Source organism: Spermophilus citellus, assembly GCF_964194105.1.
Source record: "Spermophilus citellus genome assembly, chromosome: 16".
Taxonomy (NCBI): domain Eukaryota; kingdom Metazoa; phylum Chordata; class Mammalia; order Rodentia; family Sciuridae; genus Spermophilus; species Spermophilus citellus.
In genome coordinates, this window is record NC_138196.1 from 78,423,321 (window position 1) to 78,445,273 (window position 21,953).

The 21,953-nt window shown below is 49.1% G+C and overlaps 1 protein-coding gene across 4 annotated transcripts in view; it reads left to right on the forward strand.

Moving 5' to 3' along the window:
• The first annotated feature begins 4,007 nt into the window (after positions 1-4,007).
• PTK2B (protein tyrosine kinase 2 beta) overlaps positions 4,008-21,953 on the forward strand; it is a 109,648-nt gene continuing 91,702 nt past the window's right edge. For all 4 annotated transcript variants that reach the window (XM_081269623.1, XM_081269626.1, XM_081269625.1 and 1 more), the window contains exon 1: positions 4,008-4,166. The gene's annotated coding sequence lies outside the window, so the exon portion shown is untranslated. The remainder of the gene's footprint in view (positions 4,167-21,953) is intronic.

The following is a 21,953-nucleotide window of genomic DNA, read 5'->3' on the forward strand; positions in this document are numbered from 1 at the left end:
AGGGACTTGAATCATTTTGCCCTTGTCTCCATGAATATTTGCTTTGTGCATTTCTGTTTAGAACATTTATAACTATACTTTCCTTTTAGAATAAAATTTATTCTAATAGTAAATTTACATTATGTAAATGAAATTCTCTCACTCTCACTGGAGAGGCTCCAGTTACATAGTAACAGCCCCTCCAATGATGGTTTTAGATTCAGCTCTGCTCTTTCCTACTTTCATGGCCGTGGACACATTTCCCTTCTCCAAGCCTCCTTTTCCTTTCTGCAAATAATTTCATCTACCTCAGCTATGGTTGTAGAGGTCAACAGAGGATAAATGAAGGTTCTTAGCACACAGTGAACATTCGGTAAGTTTTATCTGTGTTCAGATATGTGTATAATCTCTCCCACTAACTCTCTGCTGTTTAATTCCTATCATTTTAAAAAATAATAACTATAGCATTTTTTAGCATTTTCACAGCTATCATTTAATTTGTGCTTTACAATACCTATGAAATAGGTAGATGTGTTAGTAAGCTTCCCATCACTGTGACAGAATGCCTGAGAAAAGCAACTTAGAGGAGGAAAGATTTATTTGGGCTCGTGGTTTCAGAGGCTGCAGTCCGTGGTCAGCTGGCTCCATTACTTTGGACCTGAAGGCAGAACATCATGGCAGGAGGGTCTATTGGAGGAAAGCTGCTCACCTCATGGCAGCTGGGAAGCACAGAAAGAGAAGGAGGGGACTAGGGACAAAGGTCCTCCTCCAAGGACCTACTCCCTCCATTTAGGTTCCACTTTTTACAGTTTCCATCACCTCCCAGCAGTCCCTTCAGCTAGGAATCCCTTCATGGATTGATGCATTGATGAGATCCAGGCCCTCACGAGCCAATCACTTCCCCAAACTTCCACCCCTGGAGATTGCTGCATTAGGGATCAAGCCTTCAACACAGGAGCCTTTGGGGGACACTTCCTATCCAAACCATAACAGTAGAGCAGATAATACTATTCTTCTCATCTTCTAGATTAGTAAGTACAGTAGGCCCCCCTTATCCAAGGAGGACATGTTCCAAGATCCCCAGTGGATGCCTGAAATCACAAATAGTGCTAAACCCTATATAACCTTTCTTCCTATCCATACAGACATGATACATATGTGAGAAACTTTAATATACACATTAGGTGAGAGATTAACAATAACTAATAATAAAATAGAATAATTATAACAACACTATAAGAAAAGCTATGAAGGAGAGTGTTATGATCTCTCAGAATATCTAATCATATCCTACTCGTGCTTCTTTTATTGGAAAGTGCAGATAAGGGGCACAATGTGCACAAGCTCAGAGAGTTGGATTCAATTGCTCAAGGTTGCAGCCTCTTCCCTCTTGGTGGGTCCTTTGTTACCTTAAACCAATCACAAATCGGCCCTCTCTCAATCCTCCCCTCAATTTCCCCATGACAGCCAAGCTCTTCACAAGAGTTGCCAGCATGTGCTACCTCCGTGTCCTCTTTCTGATTCTCATCAGCCCGTCCCATTTAACTTGTGCCTCTGCACAATTGCTCCTGGATAAAGCCTGACTGGCCTCAAGCTCTCTGTTCTTCTGACTCTTGCCCTCAACAATCATCCATTCCTGTGTTTCCAAATGCCATCCCCAAAGTTTGTCACCTGTGCAGGCTCCTCTGGTCTTGATGACTCCCAGGTCAGGGGTGGGAGCAGGTTAGAAGAGCCCTTTCACAGAAGTCCAGACAACAAAGAGGATCTGAGCCAGGGTGGGGATGACGGAATTAGGAAAAAAAATTTTTAAAAAACAATGATTCTTGGAAAGAGTCCCACGATGTGGAGACTACATGGCTTTGGGATTCTGAGGGAGTCACGGATTCTAACAGTGGGTGCTTGGGAGACACTCAGGGATAGGACTGCAGGGGAAGCTACTGGGGCAGGTCTGATGCAGGTTGTAGACCTGAGCCTGCAGTAAGGGAGGGACATCTAAACGGAAAGCCCAGTGGCTAAGGAATGTTTGCTCGGAATCCTTTTCCTTACACTTTCTCTGCCTAGTGATGCAGGCACCCTCCTCTCCCCACCAGGGCCTCCCACATTGGCAGCAGAGTGGATAGAAGGAGAAATGTTGCTTCTCCATGATGTAGGTCATTGTCACACCTACAAGGAGCCGTGGTAGTGTATTTTAGAGCACCAATATAAAATCATAGAGTTCCTGACAGTTGTTTAAAGGATAGGGGATGGGTGGTTATGTGTGACCTGTCACCTTTGAACCTTGTGGCTACACAGGACAGAACCTAAGGAGACCTGAAGGAAGAACTGGTCATCTTGGGAGTTTCTCAAGGTCTCTATATTTTAAAAAACCCTATACTCCTATGCTTCTTGGAGCTAGGTTTGGAGCTACAAAGAAGTTCTGAAGAATTGAACAACTGCTGAAAGCAATCTGAAATCTCCCTGAATTAGGTCCAGTAGAGATGAAGTTGTAGTTAACCCACATGGCCACATAGGGGCAGCACACACAAACGCACCTCTTCATGAAGTGGTTCCATTGGCTTTGGTCTTATTCCCACTGCACCATTTACCCTCCCGCAGACTCTCAGAGCCTCACTCAGGGATCTAACTTTCTTAGCACCTGGCCTTCAGCCTTCAGCCTTGTATGCTAGGATGGGAGGGCCATCTACCTCCTGATGCCCTCTGGAGTCTCTGGGCCGTGTTGTCAGTTACCACCTCAACGTCCCAGCACCTTCCTTCCTACTTTCAGCTTGCCCTATCCACCTGCCTTGTCTCTCCAAGTCCTAGTCAAAGTCTTTGACCTGACAAGCTTTTGACCACTGGCAGCCATAGCTTTATCTTTAAGACTGCAAGTGATTGCACAGAGTGTGACAAATCTGTGAGCATAATGACTAAGGAGAGGAATCCAGCAGCTGCATACAATGGGTTTTGAGTGCCACCATGGGGCACATATCCAGTTGATGCAGAGTAGCATCCAGGGAAAAGCCACTGGTTGTCCACTGATAGGCTTTGAAAAAAATGTTGACTTTCTGGTTTTGTTAACAATCAAGTCTGTTAGTCTCAGAAAACGGGGAGAATTCAAGGCAATCATGTGGCATGAGTGCTTCCTTAGCACAGTGGTCACATCCCGGACATGTTTGCCAAAAGCCAGTTTTCCGTTTGCCCTCCTGGGATGTCTGATCTACTTAGTTCAGGGAGGAAATGCCTTTGAAGTAGCCATATGTGCCTGGCTGTCACAGGTGGCTGAGCAGCATGACACAACTTATGGAGTCGTGGGGAAGGGACTCTGAAGAAGAACTCTGAAACTGTGGGTGATAATGAGTGCATGCCTGCATTTTGACCTTCTGCAGAATCCAGTTCACCTCCTCCCACTCTGGAGAAAGTCTGGGATCTTTCCAGAGGTATGAAAGAAGTGTTGCAAGTTGCCCTTGAGTCCCTGCTTCAAATCCCTCTGTCCTGAGTAACCAGGTGACCATACCCTTTCTTTAGTTATACAAGTGAACTGGCATGGGGAGAGACCCCAGGAGAAAACTGTCTGGCTCCTCTGACGCTTCCCCCTCCGGCCTCTGAGCCTGCTAGTCTCAGCTCAGGCACTTGGTCCTTAGTATTTAAGTAGGAACTGAACCAGTTTTGACAGCGCCCTGAGTATTCACCTGATGTCCTTCCTGCAAGGGGCTGAGCCTAGTGTGGATGCAGAGACTGGGTGCTGAGAGCGTGACAGGTAACCCTCTTCCACTGCAAAGCCAGCCAAAGAAGTGTGGCCTCCAAAAAGCCACCGGAGGAGTGGGAGGAGGAGGGAGAGGCGGTAGGAACCGGGGGCTCTTGAGGAGCCCATTTGGGTCAGGGGGACGGCAGAGATGGCTCCAGGTCAGCCCGGCAGCTCGGGGAATTGGCGGCAGCGTCTATTTCAGAGTTTATGGTAAGAGGCTGGAGCAGGCACAGACTGCACACCCCACCCTTTAAGGAAGTGGGGAGGAGAGCAGCAGGGGTGTGGTTAACGACTGGGAGGCGGAGGGGGAAAACACCAACCTGTCAGCCCTCTTACTCAGCCACAGCCTCCGGAGCCACCGCGCCGTACCTGTCGCAGACCCCGACTCACCTGAACCTGCGCAGCCCCCGACTCACCTGGCCGCGCCCGAGAAGCGGTCTCCGGAGTCCGCGCCTCGCTCTCGGTGAGCTTCCTCTCGCGATTCGCGGCTCAGCGCCGGGTGGAGACTCGGAGGCTTGACCGGGTGGAAGGGGCTAGAGCGGGCGGCAGTTCCGGCATCGGGGTACCTGGTACCAGGAACTAGGGGTTCCAGGAAGACGCGCGACTGACCCAGAAAGTGGGAGTCGCGGTGCGGTGCACGCCCCGAGCTCTCTGGCCTTCCGCTGGGGGCCAGAGGTTCTATTTTTGGAGTTAATTTGAGTCTCAAAGGTGTTTTCCCTTATTGTGCTCTTGACACAGGCAGGGGAGCTGGGGCCACCGGCACGAAGGAACGGAAAGCTTGTGCCTCTAAAGGTCAGAGTCAGAGCCGAGAGCCAGTTGGGGGCTTGGGAATCCAACTTAAGCTCCGGCCTCGGACCTGGGCCCTTGCCCCGCCCTGCTCCATTCTCCCCTTCAGCACCCCCTGGGGTCACATTCTTCACCCCCCATCCCACTCCACTCTTCCAGATATTTCTTGTCTCCCTCCCAGTTTTCTGAACCCAGAGCTCTGACTGGAAGCAGGCTGGGCACTGCAAGGGGCACTCAAGCCTAACTCCCAACTCCGGGTGTGTGTGCTTGGTTCTTTCTGAAGCTGTCTTCCAAATACCCCTCAAGGGTTAAGCTCTGGGCTGCTTGCTCCTGCTGTCAGGCTGTGCGTGGGCAAAGCTTTGGGTGGGTGAATATGGAGCATATGGGTGATGTTCTGAAACCCACCAAACGCTGCCACCTGCCCTAACCCTGGGCCATATGACACCAGAATGTCCCCACTCCCAAGGGGCAAGCTCCAACTGAGATCTTTTAAGGAACCAAGTTGGGACCTAGGGGTGGCCTTAGCCAGCAGGACTTGGAAAACAGAGGCAGAAGAGGTTTAGGCAGTCCTGCAGCTAGGCTGGCCTAATGAGGGCATGAACAGGGTAAGGGGTGCCAGGAGTTTCCTCCATGTCCTAGCTGTTCTCTGCTCACCTGAAGGGCTGTTGCTGACCTAAGCACTGCTGGGGGTAGGAGGGCAGGGGAGAGCAGGATGCAGCAATGAAAAAGTGACTCAGGACAGAAGAGAGAAAGGAAGCAGTCACTCAGAAGACCCAACTTTGGCAGGACAGTCTGCATTCATTCATTCTCTTACTGGCTTCTCACCTGCAACCAGGTACTGAGGCTAGGTGCAGGAAGGCAAGGTGAGTCTGACATGTCCCTTGCTTGCCAGGACAGAGTGAGGAAGAGCAGGGCATGCCATGGGAAGGGACAGAGTGCAATCAATCCAGTGCTTGGGTGGGAGAGCAGAGCCAGTCAGGGATGGCCAGGAAGGGTTCCTGGCACAAGTGGCTCTAAGTCAGGACTGAAGGATCTATAGGAATTTGCCAGGAAAGAGGAAGAGGGGGAAGAAGACAGCACAGAGGAGGGAAGTGCAAATACCAGAGGCCAAAAGCTGCAGGTTAGAAGCAGCTTGACAAATGGTGGAACTGAAAGTAGCTTGGTTAGTTGGGAGCCTAGAGAGCGCAGGGGTGAGGGGAAGCTGTGAGGTGAATTGAGACAGCTCCCCAGAGCCTCTGAAGGCATGCTCAGGCTGCCATGGCAACTCTTGTTGGAGCAAAGCTTGGGACCTGGAGCCCAGCATGAGACTTCCCAGCATGCCTTCAACTCTGGGATGAAGGTGCCAGATTTAGCAAATAAAAACATGGGACACTCAGAATTTAATTTCAAATAAGCATATTTGAATATTTGTTTTCAGTATGTCAATTCAAAAATTTGGGACATACTTATACCCATACTTATGCTTATTCACCATTTATTTGCAATTCAAATCTAACTGGGTGTCCCGTATCTGTCTGGCAACCTTTCTCTAAGTTGGAGTTCTTCTGGGAAGTCAAAACTGGGAACTGCCTTGCTGCCCTGAGACCGTCTCAGGATACATTTATCTTGTAACCAAATTCTCCCGGATTCCATTTTGGAGTTCCATCACTGAGTGACCTCTGATGATAATGATGATGATGATGGTAGTGAAGAAAATCCATTCCTTGGTCAGCTCATTTGTCTATAGAGCTGGAGGAGGGTGGTGCCTCAGAAAGAAACTGGGCTTCAGAGCTCTCTAGGGCTGGATTCAAATTCATGGAAACCAGTTAACTTCTCTGAGCCTCAGCTCCTGCTTATGGGGAGGATGGGTGATAGTGCACTATGGAAAAAGTGGTCCATACTAATTTTTATGACACATTCACAGAGGGTGACCAAAACAGCACCCACAGAGTGCTTGGAGCTCCCTGATTTTCATTCCCATCCATGAAACCCTTAGACTATCCTGATTGGGGGAATAGTCCCTGGGCAAGGAGGGGGCTGGTGTTATTTTCTCAGGGCTACCATACCCATCTACATGGCCTGTTTCAAGAAGAGGAGATACCCAGGCTTGTCCTTGGAGGGTGGCAGGTAGGCCAAGTGGGAATGACTCAAAGCCCAATTAGCTGAAGGGAACTGTGAATGAATTAAAGGAGAATCCACATCAGACGCCTAACAATGCCTGATGCTGACAAATTCTTCATAAAATGAGGCTTTGATTATTCGTAGTTTTATAATGAGCTCCTTATTAGAAAAGTGGAGCTCCGGGATGGAGGGAGGAAGGGTGCCTTGTAAACCAGGCTTTGACTTTAATAAGACCATTTGTAAGGACAAATTAGGGGTCTCCTGAAATGGATCCTGGAGGGACTTAGAGTCTGTTAAGAGAAAGAGGAAATGGAAAGTGTGTCTACCTTGTGGGAACTGCTGGGTTATAAAGTGTCCCTCTTTCCAGTGGTAAATCTCCCCATCCCCCTGCCCAGCTATAAGTATTTTTGTCCCTAGTCCTTTAGGGCAGCATTTTCCAGGAGTGTTCAGAAAGACTCTGTGCCATGAGATAGTTAGAGGTGCCCCATTGGCAAAACATTCAAATGAGGTGTGTCATTCCTACTGGCATGGTCAAGATTATGGTAAGTGATGCTGAGTAAAGTACGCGTCACTGGTTTTATGCAAGCACTCATTGAAGGCAGCCTAGAAACCTTGAAAATTTCTAAAGGATGTGGCATTAGGCATGTAGTGAGTGTGGATGGGGGCGCAGGGCAGGTGTCACACAGGACTTCTGAAGGTATTGTTCCCCCTCTACCCAGGACCAGCCTGTCTCATCCTGGACTTAGCTGTGTCCACCTCAGAGATCTTTGGGGAACAAGCTCTTGTGTGTGACTCTCCTGGCATCACCATCCTCCCTTGAGAGACTCTCCCTGTGTTGTCCTAACTCTTCCCCTGCAGCTTATGCCCCTGTCCCTGATAACAGTATTTCCACATCCCTAAAGATGCTGATAAGGCTAGGGGAGGGGATATGGTGGTCCCCCCATGGACCCGCGTGTGGGGTCTCTCAGATCTGGTTTTCCCCATGTGGGCCTGGCTTCCTGGGTGAGTGGTGGTTACACAGGGGAGATGGGAGCAGAGAAGCCCAGGAGCAGAAGTCAGTTGTTTGAGGGTAGGGTCCTGAGCAGTCTGGCTTCATGACCATTCCTCATAGAATGGACCAGTTGCAGGGCACAGGAGCGAGAGCAGGGGCACAGTCTCTATAAGCCTCATGTGAGCTTCCCTCCTAAGCAGGCCAGTGGTCAACAGCCCAGGCTAGGAATCAGCAGGCCTGGGTTCCAAGCCCAGCCCTGGGACTCTCTGTATGACGCTGGGCAGGTTGTTTAGCTGTAGTTTCCTCATCTGTAAGATATCCCTATCTTATGGGGCTTTGGTAAGGCTGGGGTGAGATAGTATACACTGGGGGCACACACCAGAGATGACACTAGCATGACCCTAAGCAGATGGCTCAGGCACTCCGCTGTTTCAGGATCACCCCAATAGTGCCAGATCAGGGGGACTATAGGGGTGGAAGAGGCAGGTCTTCAGGGGGCTGTGACATGTACCAATGAGTACAGACTATTATTTCAACATTTTGACACCCAGAGGGCCTATTCACAATTTAATATCCTCAGCTGCACATGAAACATTCAATCCAGTAACAGGCACATAGTGGGTGCCCAGTGAGTGTTAGCTGTTCTGTTTTGGCTTGTAGCTGTATCTGAGCTTGTGGGAAGCACTTTATTTATTTATTTATTTATTTAGTTAGTTAGTTAGTTAGTTAGTTAGTTCCTAAGGCTGTGGGCCACTTTCTTGGAGGCAAAGACATCTTCCCTGGGAGCTGCCTCATGGGCACACATCAGGCACTTAACAGTATTTACTCCTGCCCGTCCCCCTCCCAGTCCACTGCACCTTGGGAATAGCCAGGCCTAATTGACTCTTTAGCCAGCAAAGACACTGTCCAGCGATGCCCATTGGGAACTGGAGCCCCAGTGATCGTTGAAAGTACTCAGAGAGCTGACAGGAGAAAATGGTGCCTCTTCATACTGTGTGCAAAGCTCTGAGCTGTGTGAGGGGGTGGGTTGGGGGAGGGGACAGCTTTTTGAGTCACTCTGCTGTTTCCCAAGGTATAATTATTACTCACGATGACAGTTTGATTAAGAGAGCAGACTCCAGGCTGCATATTCTGATGCACTTTTTACCTAGATGCAATGGGCAGATGAAGAAAACGGCATGGTTTTATTTTTAAGAGACTCTCCAGGTGGGCTGCAGGGATGGGCACTGCTCTAGGTTTTGGGGTCTTGTCCAGCTCTTCCCTTTTACCCATGTTAAGGGCGGGATTGGAGCCAAGATCCACAGCCACCAACATCCATGGAAGGAAGAGGGTTCCCCTTTTGCATCTTGGCTAGGGTCACTAACATTTCCCCCATCTCCAGTAATCTCTTTCTTTAATGTTCTGAGTCCCTACCCCTAGACTCTGGCAACAAGAAGATCACTCACTGACCACAGGACAGGTCTCCCTCCACGGTGGGCCAGCTCTCCCACCCAGGCTTAGGGCTCTCCATTTTCCACGCTCTTTCTCTTGCGGAGGGTCTTCCACCTGACTCTCTGAGACTTCCCCAAGTTAGGGCAGTCCCTCTGGTGCCCACAGGGTTCAGGAGGCTCCTCTCAGCCCCTCTGGGAATTGCACCCAAGGTGGTTTTGATCTTCAGGGGTTCCTGTCCCAGCTGTGTGGGAAAGGCCAGGCTGCAGTCCTGGCCCCTTGAGGAGGTAGCACACCTTGTCCTGGTTTCTAGTTAGTGTGCTTTGTTCTCCTGACCACTTCCTCAGGCACCCAAAGCTCCTCTTTGTTCTGCAGGAGTGTGTAGCTCTAGAATCTTTCCATGGGGCCTCACCACCCACCACCCCAAGTGCCTGCTTCTTATGGGTTCCAGGAGAGCTGATTCTGCTGCACTCTTGGCAGCATCCGGTCTGTCCCCTTGCTGTGGCACAGGTGGTTGGTGCTGATGTACAGAGCTGTCAGTTGAGGTCTTTGCAAGGGACTCACCACAATTCCCATTCCTGAGCCCCATATTCCACTGCAGCCACAGGCGGGGCTTTCTTGGGAAGTGGAAGGAGGGTCCTGCTCAGCCTGGGCACTGGCTTCTTCTGCCTGCTAGCTGTGTGACCTTGAGTGTCTCTACTCTTCTAAGCCTCCCTTTCATGTTTGAAAATGAAGACTTTGTCCCACCTCTTTTATGGGGTCCTTGAAAGAAATATACTACTTGTGTGACGATGCTCCAAAAAAATTCATGGGAGTTGGTTCAGGGAATTGAAAGAGTTTGGGGACAGAATGATGTGCGGGCCTGAGTCTTTGACTGATTTTTCCAGGTAATGGAACTGCTCTGAACTGTCCTCTCCTCCTGGAAACTCATTCTAGACCTTCATTGAGTGTCCCTTCCCTGCACTCTCAGAGTTCCATCTTTTCATCCAAATTTGAAGGAGTCTGTCTGTCCTCGCAGGTTTACAGTCTGGCATGGGAAGCAGCGCGTGGAGGTGAATAACTGGCAATATGCGAATTTGCAGTGGCATTACAGGGGCACAGGGTGCTATGAGATTAGACGACAGGAAGACTGGTTAAGAAATGTGACAGAGCCTCATGAGGGGTGGCATTTGGGAAAGCTCTGAAAGGACAGGTAGGATTCAGCTGTGGGAACTTGGGAGGGTGATGTGGTCAAAGAAGAGTGTAAATAAAAGCAGACAGGTGAAAGGCCTGGTCTCAGTGACTCATTTGGGGTGGAGCCCAGGGTGGCAAATGACAACAGAAAATGAGAGTGGAAATGAGGTGGCCTGGATCTGGAGGTGGAGGAGTGTGGGACACCATGGGATTTTATCGGGAAAGCGGTGGAGAGCTGTTGGAGCTGTTGCCTTGGGTAGAGGGGCCTCGGTCAGATTCAGGAAGTGGTGCAGAGTGGATTGGAGAGTCGGGAGCTTGCGCTTGCTGGATAAGGGACTTCGCAGTGGCTCAGGTCCTGAGAGTGAATATGTTGTGTGGCTTGGGTTGATCGTGGGGTCTGGATGGTTTCTGTGTATCAACTGGAAGCTTCTATTTTCTCAGAGCCGAAGTTGGTTCTTTGACGAATTAGAAAACTATAGGCTCGTGGGAACATCAAGCGGTGTAGGCTCTATAGGTAATCTCCCACTTCTCCTGAATTCTCTCTTTCTTCCATGTTCTCGATTCACACCTAAGTCCCTTTCCGGAACCTCACCTTGGAGGCGCTGGGTGCTGATGACTCCCAGGTTCTGCCTCTCCCAGGCCCTCCTCGGCCTCACCTGAGAAGCTCATCTTAAATGCTGCAGCTTGGAAATGAGACTTGTCTTTCTCTCTCCCCAGAGCATGTCCTCCTCCTGCAATCTGCCTTTCCCTCTGCGGGGCTTGTTCTCCCGCAGGCTGGGGTGGAAAACCATGGCTGTCTCTCCCTACCTTTCTGCCTTTGCTTTTCTCTGCTCGTATCTTGCCCATCACTAAGTCCCACAGATTCTTTCTTCATGCCTCTCATTCCTTCCTTCCTTACTCAAGCCCAGGCCTTATTACCTCATGTTACTAAATAGTTCCCAAGGGCCTCTCTTCGGATCCCTCGAAAGTTCCCCAGTGCCTCTAGTCAGATCTAGATTCCCTTAAACTTACCCTAACTTTAATATCCCCTTCTAACCCAATGTCCCCATACTTTCCAAAGGAAGCCTTTCACCCCAGCCAGCCTGCTGTGCTCACTGGTGACCATCAAACCTCTGCAGAGTCCTGGGTCCTGCCTGGAGCACCAGTCCTGTCTGTGTGCCCCAGCCCCCAGTCCTGCATACTCATCCCTCAGGACTCAGTGGCAGGCCCATGCATTCAAACCCGAGCTCCACTGCAGCCTCCAGGCTTCTCTGTGTCCCCTGAACTCTCAACATATATCAACTCAGCCTGCTGCTAAATTCCCCCAAGACAGGGAAACACTTTTCATGTTGTTCTCCTTCCTTCTGTCCTCAAATTGCCGGGCTAGGCGATTCCATTTCCCTGGGCCAAGAAGTAGGACCCCGCCCCCGCTGCACACTCACGCCTGCTCACCTGCACAGACACCCTCAGCCTCTTCCGCATTCCCTGCACTGGGCGTCACAACAGCCAGTTGCGACATCCACACGGCAAGGACTGTATCCCAAGCCTCTTGAGTTCTCGCCCCAGGGACAGGATGCCCTCCTAACCCCTCCTGAAGGTGGAGACTTCCGGTAGCCCAGAGAGGAGTCATGGATCTGCCCCCAAGTCTCCCCATCTGTGAGGTCCTGCTCTCTCTTCTCTTTTGTCCTCTGGTTTTGAGCCCTTCTGGGCCCTGGTGAATGACAGGAGACAGGAAGCGGGTGGGAGTGAAATTCACCCCAACTGAGGGTAAAATTGCAGTGGGAAAACAGGAGAGATACTCCTGGGGGTAGGGAAACAAGGTTTTAGTGACCTGGACTTTGACCTAGCAGTGTGCACAGACTTGCCATGGTCCCTGGACTCTGAGCCCTCAGCTCCTTCATTCCCAAGAGGTGAAAACACTCCATGTACATTAACTTCCTTATCTATAGAGGAGGCTTCCATTGTCCCCAGTGTGACCGCTGGGCCCTCTGCCTCCCTCTTTACCTGACTCTCCTTCACCCATGTGCTGAACACTCAATCCCCACCCCCCACTGTGTTCTCACCCAGGACCCCTGGGAACATGAGACAGAGATCTCTGGGTAAATGGCTGCTTCCTGGCCATCCTACCACAAGCTCCTGGATGGGTCACCTGAGAAAGCCTGAGTGAGCCTTAGGATTCTCATTTGTGTACACGATAAGGGGGTTGGGGACTTTTTAACAAGAGGAAAGCTTTCTTCACAGTAGATCATAGGTGGAATCCCAGTATATAAACCAGGTGAGAATAGACCCATCCAGAGCTGAAGTGGGGATGGGAGATGCCCCAGCTCCTCTCCATAGTGGCCCCTGGGGTCATCTTATGAGGTCTATGTTGAGGGGGGGTGTATACATTGTTAGGGGTTCCATTAATTATGGGGGGACTATAAATGTTGAAGTGGGGTTATATACATTGTTAGGAGTAGTGTACATCATTGGAAGGTTGTATGCAATGTTTGGGGTGCTGTATGCATTGTTAAGAGATCATTTATTTTATTGGGGATATACCATTATTGGGGGTTTGTATATATTGTTGGGAGACTGTATACATGAACCCTCTGAAAGTATATACTTTTTACCTCTGGGCAAATGCAAAAGTTCATAGCTTTCATCTGACTCTCCAAGGAGCATGTGATCTTTATTAAAGATTAGGAAGGCCTCTTATAAGATGTTATCAGCATTACAGACCATTCATACCCATGGCCATAAACTTGGGCTCCTCTTTAATTCCAGGCTGAAAGCCCAGTGGACAACAGAACCACACTGTTCTGATGGCCATGATCGCCGCCCCAGGATGTAGCCTGGTGCCAGACACATGGGCGTCATTCAATGTATACAGCATGCACCTGTTCTCCTAATAAGGAGGGCTTTTTTAAAAAGAAAAACATTAATTTTAATATGTAAACTTTTTAGGATAATATTTTATATATTATTTTAGTGATGGACCTTTTAAATCACATACTATATAAAATAATACATTATCTTAAAAATACTGCATTCCCCAATGCTCCCTGAAATGGATGGCTTTGAACAGTTTGCCCATCTGTGATGCCAGCATCCATCTCAACACTAGAGTCCTCCTATATCAGCTCTTGGTTTGCACATACCTCCATCCCCATAGTCTAGGGAGAACTGGCTGTTTCTTATTAATCCAGAAGGTGTTTATTTTTTAATACCAGCCTTTTTGAGAAATAATTCACATTCCATAAAATTTACCCTTTAAAAATGCACAATTCATTGGTTTTTCAGATTGTGCAATCATCACCATTACTAATTGCAAAATGTTTCATCATTCCAAAAGAAACTCTGTCCCATTAGCAGTCAATCTCTCCAGCTGCTGGCAACACTAATCTACTTTCTATTTTTATGGAAAAACCTTTTCTGGTCATTCCATGTAAATGACCTTTTGTGAATGGCTTCTTTTATGTATCATGTCATAGTATTTATCATCACCTCACTCTTTTTCATTGATGAATAGTATTTCATTGTATGGATATGCCACATTTAATTTAGCTTTTCATTCACTGATGAACCTTTGTGTTGTTTCCTCTTTTTAACCATTATAAATAATAGGTCTATGAACAATCATGTGCAAGGTTTTTTGTTTTCATTTCTCTTAGTTATATACATAGGGGTGGAGTTGCTGGGTAACATAATAACTCTGTGCTTATCATGTTGAGTAATGACCTAACTATTTTCCACAGCATTTGCATTATCTTCTCTCTCCACCAGCAGTGCATCGTGGGTCCAATTTCTCCACGTTTCTGCTGACGCTTTTTGTTGTCTGTGATTTTGATTTTAGTCAAAGAGGGATCTTAGTGGGGATGAAGTGTATCCTATTATGATTTTCACTTGTGTTTCCCTGATCACTAATGATATTGAGCCTCTTTTCATGTGTTTGTATGTCTTCTTTGGAGAGATGTCTATTACATTTTTTTAGAAAGTTTTTATTTTTGTCCCAAGTGCCCCCCAAAAAAGAGGTTATTTATTTTTGATGCCCATAATCTAACCACTTAGTTCATTGCTTTTACAAAATGCCCTTCTATAGGTTTGTTCATGACATTTAGCATTGGTTTTGGTAAAAGTCACTGAATCTATATCATAGTAGTACTCCACCTGCTTAAAAAAGTCAAATGACCTTTGTAAGAATCCCAAACTAACAAAACTACTGAAGTGGTTTCAGGCTAATACTTTTCCCCAGTCTATTTTTGTTTAAAATAAAGCAGTTGAGAAAGCAGCCCATAATATGAAAGATCTGTAAGGATTTGACTATAGAATTCCTCATTTCTGACAGACAGTTAGGGAAAGAGAGGTTTACCTTATATTTTACCATATGTGACATTGAAACACAAATGGGTGTTGGATAGAAGAATGTGGATGTGGGTGGATGGAGGGATAGTGGGTGGGTGGATGAATGGATGATGGATGGATGGATGACAGACAGATGGATGATGGACAAGCAGACCAATGAATGAATGAACAAGAAAAGGGATGCAAGCCAGTAAACCAGTGAGTGGAACAGCCACGGCAGTCTTTCCCTCTTTAGTCAAGATTTTCTGGGGGCTGGGGCTGTAGCTCAGTGGTAGAGCGCTTGCCTAGTACAGGTGAGGCACTAGGTTCAATCCTCGACACTGCATAAAAAAATAAATAAATAAAATAAAGTTATAAAAATGCTTAAAAAAAGATTTTCTAATATCCACTTAGAAAACTGGCATTAGCCTTTAACTTACATTTCATAGAACTGTATATAAGAGTTTTTAAAATAGATTTGTGGTTACAGTTTAGAAGTAAGATGCATTTTCTGTTGCCTCATATATCTTGATTATGTTCCTTTAAAATGGGGGAACCTGAGGCTTCCCGGTTTCTGGATGTGGTCAAAACTCTGTGATCAAGTGATGTAGCTTCAGATTCTTTGTCACTGGAGAGGACCTTGGTGTCTGTGATTCACACAAGGATGTTGGGTTTGCCTTATTCAGGTCCTGTCGAGGACTTCTGAGTCCCTGCTCTTTCCCCAGGCCCCTTTCCTTCTCCCGCCTTGGCATGGGACAGTCTGGTCATCTCAGAGACCAAACTCACCATGATTCACCACCAGTTTCCACAGAGAGACTCCCTTCCCGTTCTTCCCCTTGGTCCTCCCCGAGAAGACATACGGGAGCTGGCAAAGGGAACTTGAAGTCTGGGGTGAGAGTGAGCCAAGCAAAGAAGAAGAATATCAGGCAAAAGATAAGAAGGGAGCTGTGGCCAGACATGAAGACGTGGCAGACATAGTCCCACTCTCCAGAGATGACTTTTAACGGCTCAGACCCTGAGGGAGAAGAAGGGACGACAATATGGCTCTCTGGAGAAAGCTTCACGAAGCAGCTTGAAGGGCAGGTTCCTGTGAAGTTGGTGCTGGGAGCCGCGGTGGGGGAGCAACTGCAAAGGGCAGCTGGACAGGCCGGGACCCCTTCCTGTTCCAGTGGGGTGCAGGGGCTTGGAACTAGGGCTTCAGATGTGCGTGGATCAGATGAGCATCCAGACCCTTTCCGCAGGACTTTAGTCCACTTCTAGGTAGAAGTGAGTGTGTTCCAGTGGAGTGACAGCTAGTCCTTCCATGCTATGTCAGAGTGTCCGCCTGTCCTCCAGGTGGATGTTTCCCTGGGTTTTGAACATCTGCAAGGAAAAAGCCCTTATTCTTCCCCAAAGTCATGCTTCCTTTTTCAGGGGTGTGGAGCTGGTGGCTTTGAAGCAGTGAGTCTGGAGACCACCGCATACCAGTCAGCCCTCTGTTTAGGTGGGTTCCACATCTTCCAGTTCATCCAACAGTGGATGTAACGGGGCCTACGATGTTCACATCTGTACAGAAGGTGTGCACATTTATTTTCTTGTCATTACTATTTTAACAATGCGGTGTAAGGACTATTTACGTAGCACAAACACTGTATTAGGTATTATAAGTAATATGCAGATGAGCTGAACGTACAGGAGGATCTATACAGGTATGCAAATATGGAAATACTGTGCCATTTTATAGACGGCAAGGGACTTGTGCATCCATGGGGTTGTTATCCTCGGTGGGGGGGGTGTCTCAGGACCAGTGTCCTGTGGACACCAAGGATGACTGTATTTACTACAGATCAGGAGCTGTGCTGAACACTGGGGGTGCAGAGGGGAGCAGGAAACTCCCCTCAAGATGAAATAGCCATGCACGCAGTCATGTGAAAACCAATTGTGCTGCCAGACAGCGGTGCAAATGCCATGGAGCCACCAGGCCAGAGCTACCAGTGTCCCCAAGACAAGGCTCAAAAGGTATCACAGATGAGGAAAGGTTGTGAAGAGGGGATAGAAGTGACCCGGACAGAAGAAGGTGGTGAGATGCTCTCTAGAATGAAAGCACACGTCCCACTGGGGACGCTGTGAACAGCCCAGGGGGCTGGACCTGGAAGGACCATGGTGGGAATCATCCTGGCGGGATGCAGACAGGCCTTCTATCACGGTGGCTTGCCATTAACATTATTCTCCAGCATCAGGGAGCTGTGGGATGTGTAGGATAGGATATGTAGCTGTACGAGTTTTCATGCAGAGGAGAGTCAGTGTTTTGTTTTGGAGAGGAGGACTCTGGCCCCAGGCCAGAGGAGTGCTTGTGCCAAGCACAGAGAAGCTCTGGGTGGGAGATCTGCAAACAGGCATTCTGGGGTGTGGCCAAGGGCAGCAGGCAGGGCCCGGCCTGTGCACAGCCACAGGAAGTGCAAGCCCTCCAGTGCCTGCTGCCTGCTGCCAGAGAGGCTGGTGATCAGGGCTGGTCCCAAGGAAGAGCCCACTTTCTGCTTTCTTCCCCTGTACTTTCTACTTTCTTCCCCTGTGTTTGCAATAGGGGCGTGGAGAGAACAGCGGGCTTGGCCAGGTGAGCAAGATGAGGCCTGCCTCCAGCAGGAGGCACGGAGGGTAGGATGTGCTTACTCCACAGGATGGGGAACCCACAAAGAGCACACCTACCTGGAAAGCAAGGGGGTGGCCAGGCATGTGTTTTTGCCTGAGAGTTGGAAGGGCAATTGCATAGGAATGCTGAAGCCAGAGGATGTCCAGGACAAGGCTCTGGGGGAGGCTGAGGGCTTGGGCAAGGACAGAGGCTGGCATCCTGCCTCCCCTGCCCCCTCCCAGAGCACTTGGCTGCTGCATCCAGTTGTGCCTGGCACATGTTTTCTTGAGATAAAAATTATTTTTCACAAGTACACGCCTTGCTAAATGGAGTGGTGGGAAGGCAGGGGCCTTGCTTTGTGCCCTTTGCCTCCTAATCCAGCAAATGTAGAGATTCACAGCTTGCACTCAGGGAACGTTCATCCAGATCTGAGGAAGTTTTAGGGAAAATACCTAAGAAAAAAGTATAAATGTGGAGATGGTTTCCAGTCCCTGTGGGAACAAAGGATATCAGAGGGATTCAGATTCAAACAAGATGCACAAAGTCTCATCAGCTGCTGAGGGGAATGCAGGCACAAAGGAGCCCTGGCCCTGGGATGAGGCCACTTGGGTGGAGAATGTCCTGAGAAAGCATATGTGATAACCCAGGGTAGCAGATGGCAGCAATGGCCACTTTACTGACCACACAGTGCCATAAGTTCCTCCAGTATAGAATGGGGGTCATGCTTCTTCAAGGTATCAGAATCACCTGGAGGATCTTTAAAACCCAAGTCCACAACTCCAGCTCCAGGGCTTCTGATAGCATGTGGAGGCTGGGGCTGAGAACTGTACTTCTGACAGGGTGGCAGGTGGCCTGAGGGTGACACGTTGGGAACCACCTGGGCACAGGCCCTGTAGGACAGCACCTCAAGTACCTTTCCACTTTCCTTCCTGGGGGTGTGCATTTGAGGCCCCTCACCCTGGGGTGCCCTTCTCACATTCCTGTGCCTGTCCACGGAAGGACTCAGATGGCCATTTCTCCCTCTTTCACTCGGGTTTGCTCCTGGAGTTCCAAAGATGGTTCTGACACCCATCCTGGTTGAAACACTCTGCCAACTTTCTGCCCACGGTGCCCTGACCACCGGGGCGGCTGCTCTGGATTGCCTTTGTCCACAGTGTCACCTCAGTCAGGACCCCTCCCCTGGATTCCCACCTTCCCCCTGAATGGATTCCTGTCCCTGAGTCTGCTGGGACTTTCCTTCTGCCTTACTGTACCCTGTATTATTCGTATGACTTTCCCAGTTAGATGTGGAATCCGGGGGACAGAGTCAAGGGCCCCTGGCCCTCATGGGTCACAGTGGAGACCGTGTTCCACGAGGGTCGGCTGACCGCAGAGAGGAGCTGAAAGCAAACCAAAACCAGCCAAGAGCGGTTTGCATTGGCCCTTGCTGGACACCTTCTGGAGAGTGACCTACAGAGGCCTAGGTGATGGGGAAGGGGTGGCCATTGCAGAGCCCACCACGAGATGAGGTGGCCCAAAGCCAAAAGGGTGGGCTCCTCAGCCTTGAAAATAATGCAATTACTAATCTTCTTACTCAGGGAACTGCCACCCCCAGAGCTGTATTAGGAATGTTTTCCTCAGGCAAAGAAATGTGCTGTCTTTGGTATCCAAGCCTGCCTCAGGAATTTCATTTTATGATTGATCCCTCTTTTTTTAATTGTTGACTTTTTTCCCTTCATTTCTGTACTTCTTCCAGATCCTTTCCTTCCGGATCTCTCCGTCAACACAGCCAAGCCTTCCCCTGCATCCCTTCAACACTCACATGACTTCCAAACATAGTTGCTCTGTACCAGGCCTGTCTTCATTTCTTGTCCCTCATTCCTCTCCAACAAAGCCACCGTGTCCTCCAGGTCCAATGGTATCCCCTGACCTGCAGACCCCACATGACATGAGTCCCAGAAACCTGAAAGGTTCCAGATGCATCTCTGGGACACCTGTCTAATAAAATGGCAGCGTCATCTTGGAGAGAATTCAGTTCACATGATGTCCTTGAACTGGTTTCAGTCGGGCTTCTCCACAGAGGTGCTCTTAGAAACCGCCCTTCAACTTGTACCTAATTCATTAACCATTACCATTCTCCCCTGAATTCCGGCCTTTCTCTTAAAAAAAAAAAAAAAATCCCTCTGAGTACATGACTCAGATTGGAGAAAGGACTCTTGGTCTTGGTTTCTGATCCTGTCTTTCATTTTCCAGGAAAATGGCATGTGTGTCCCCTCAATTATTTGTGTGCCCGCTCTGCTATGTCCCTCGGGGCCTCCCTGCCCCAGCACAAAGTTGGAGCTGATATTTTTGCTTTTTAAAATATGGATCAATAAGTCTCCCAGTTTGGGGCGGGGGGACATTGGTTTTCACTTAAGCAGTTCTCCAGTCTATCAGGGAGGCAGGCCATAAGGCTTGGATTAGACTCAAGCTTAAGGCATGGCCCCTCTACTTCCCAACCATGTGACCCTAAGCACTTCTTAGCCCCTCTCAGCTCAGCTTTCCTACCTGCTAACTGCTCATGGTAATCGTGTTTTTCCAGCAATATTACAAAGATTAAAAGGAGATATTGGCATTCATAATGCATTATACGGAACAGGCACTCGATCCATTAGCTATTCTGTGTATGGGTGGCCACCACATCACTAGAGGACAGAAATGTGTGCACATGAAAGGTCAGTGGGGCGTGCCTCTTGCCGAGCTGACCACACTTGGTGCAAACCCCAGCTCCTCAGCCAGTGTCAGCCCCAGGGCCTCATCGTGCTGGTTCTAGGGCACTTCCTGCTCACCACCTCTGTACTGACCTCTTGTTTAGCCAGGTCACTCCAAGGTGCACAACTCAGCTGTTTCATCAGTGACCCAGGAAGTCACAGACCAGACAGAACACTGATGATTTTGTGGGCTACAGAGGAGAAAAGGAGAGAGGGACATGTGTGATGTGAGAGCGCGTAGCAGTCACCACTCCTCTGGCCCCTCTCTCCTCCTGCCTTACCCTCCTTTCACAGAGCAAGGCACTAATTACCCACCACCCCGGCTCCTGGAGCCTCACCTTCTAGCTTTAATAGGGCAAATTTCTACTTAAATACTTTTCTTCCTAGAGGGACTTCTGTCCATCTCCTCTTCATCTCTTACAAGTGTTTAAATAAAGATTCTGTGTCCTTGAGGCAGAGAACCCCGTGCTGACATCTGGGTGGACTTAAGAGGCAAGTGGCAAGGTGGCGGTGAGGAGCTGCCCGTCACCGGGATGGAGGCCTCAGTGGCCTGGAGAACAGCCACCGTCTGGAACTGACATCCTGGACATTTTGGCAAAGTGAGCCAACGTGGGGTGCAGATGGCTTCTGCCGTTTGTGAGGGGGAGGACTGCTTTCCCCAAACTGCAGACCTGACATTCCGACTATGGGACTGGGCAACTTATTCATAAAGAATCGTAGCACTGACTTTCTGGTGAATGAGGAGATGGAGGAGAGGTAGGCCGGGAAACAAATGAGACCTCCGGCAGGCCTGACACGTTCACGGGAGGGTGAGTCAAAGAAGAACTGCAGCAGGAGCCACAGCTCCAACAGCTCCTCGGAACCCAGGGGCCCAGGCCCTGGAGGCCGCAGTGAGGGCTGCAGGCTGCATCCAGGAACTTAGGGAAGCAGGAGATACGCCAGTCACGGGTTACAAAGTGACTGAGCCTGGCAGGACCCTCTGGTCCCCAGATGGTTTTCACCTCTCCTTCCTCTGCCGGAAGAGCTATCTCTTCTATCCAAGTGTTCCTCATCCCCTCTTGCTTCCTCTTTCTTCATGTTCACCTTGAAGTCCTCCCCAACTTTCCGCCATACCACATCTGTGAGGCTGCTGGCCCCCTCTTGCCTGGGTCAGATTTAGTGGCCACAGCAGGCACCCTCCTCCCTGTCTGTGAGTGAGCCTGCAGACAGCCTTGCCTATCTTTAAATCCATTTTCAGCCCTGTCTAGTGACCTGGGCAGTATCTGGCACATAATCAGTTCTCCATGTAGCTTTTAGACTCCATTCAACACATCATGAAAGGTGGTTCACTGCGATCCCGGCGTCGAGGACCTGATTCAGCTCCATGTCCGGTGCTCAAGGCCTTGGTGGGTGTTGGAAGCACTTCTCCACTTGTAGCTCCAGTGTTCCATTTGCAGATGGGAAAGAACCCAAGAAAGAGGCTGTGTGGGTCTCATGTTTAGTCTGTTCTCCTAGAATTCTTTGTTTTCTGCTCCATGCTGCCATAGGAGAAAGTAACATAGAGTCTCCTCTCGTCCCAGAGAAAGGGAGCATCACAAAGGACTGGAAATGTCCCCAGTGAACAAAGCATCTGGGGGAAGAGAGTGGACTGCTCAAAATCAGCTAGTGCGAACTCCTTCTTGGAGAGAGGTTTTATTTTCCTTCAGTGCCTGCTAGAAAGTTTCATCTCAACCATGTGTACCATTGTTGGATGCTTCTTACTGCTAGAAGGTTGTTCCTCTCACTGAGCCGAAATCTCACATGCCCTAGTGTTAGAACTGCACTGTGCAATAGCCCAGGATAGTGGCTGCTCCTTAGGACAGCCCTCAGAGAGATAAGAGGGCCACCACCCACTCACTCTCTGATCTCGGCTTAACATAGAAAGTTGCTCCCATTTCCTTGTTTGCTGTGGTGGTCCACATGCCCTGCCTCTGTGGTCCTCCAGGACTGGACAAATGATTTTGTTACCATCTTGAAAAGTCCTAGCCAGCGGTAGACATAACCACAAAAAGCAGAACCTCTCAGCTGGTGGTTTGCAGCCTCCTGCCGTGGTGAGCTCCTATCTTCTCCTCTATACGTGAACTTTATGTTTCGCAATACTTTTTTTTTTTTTGC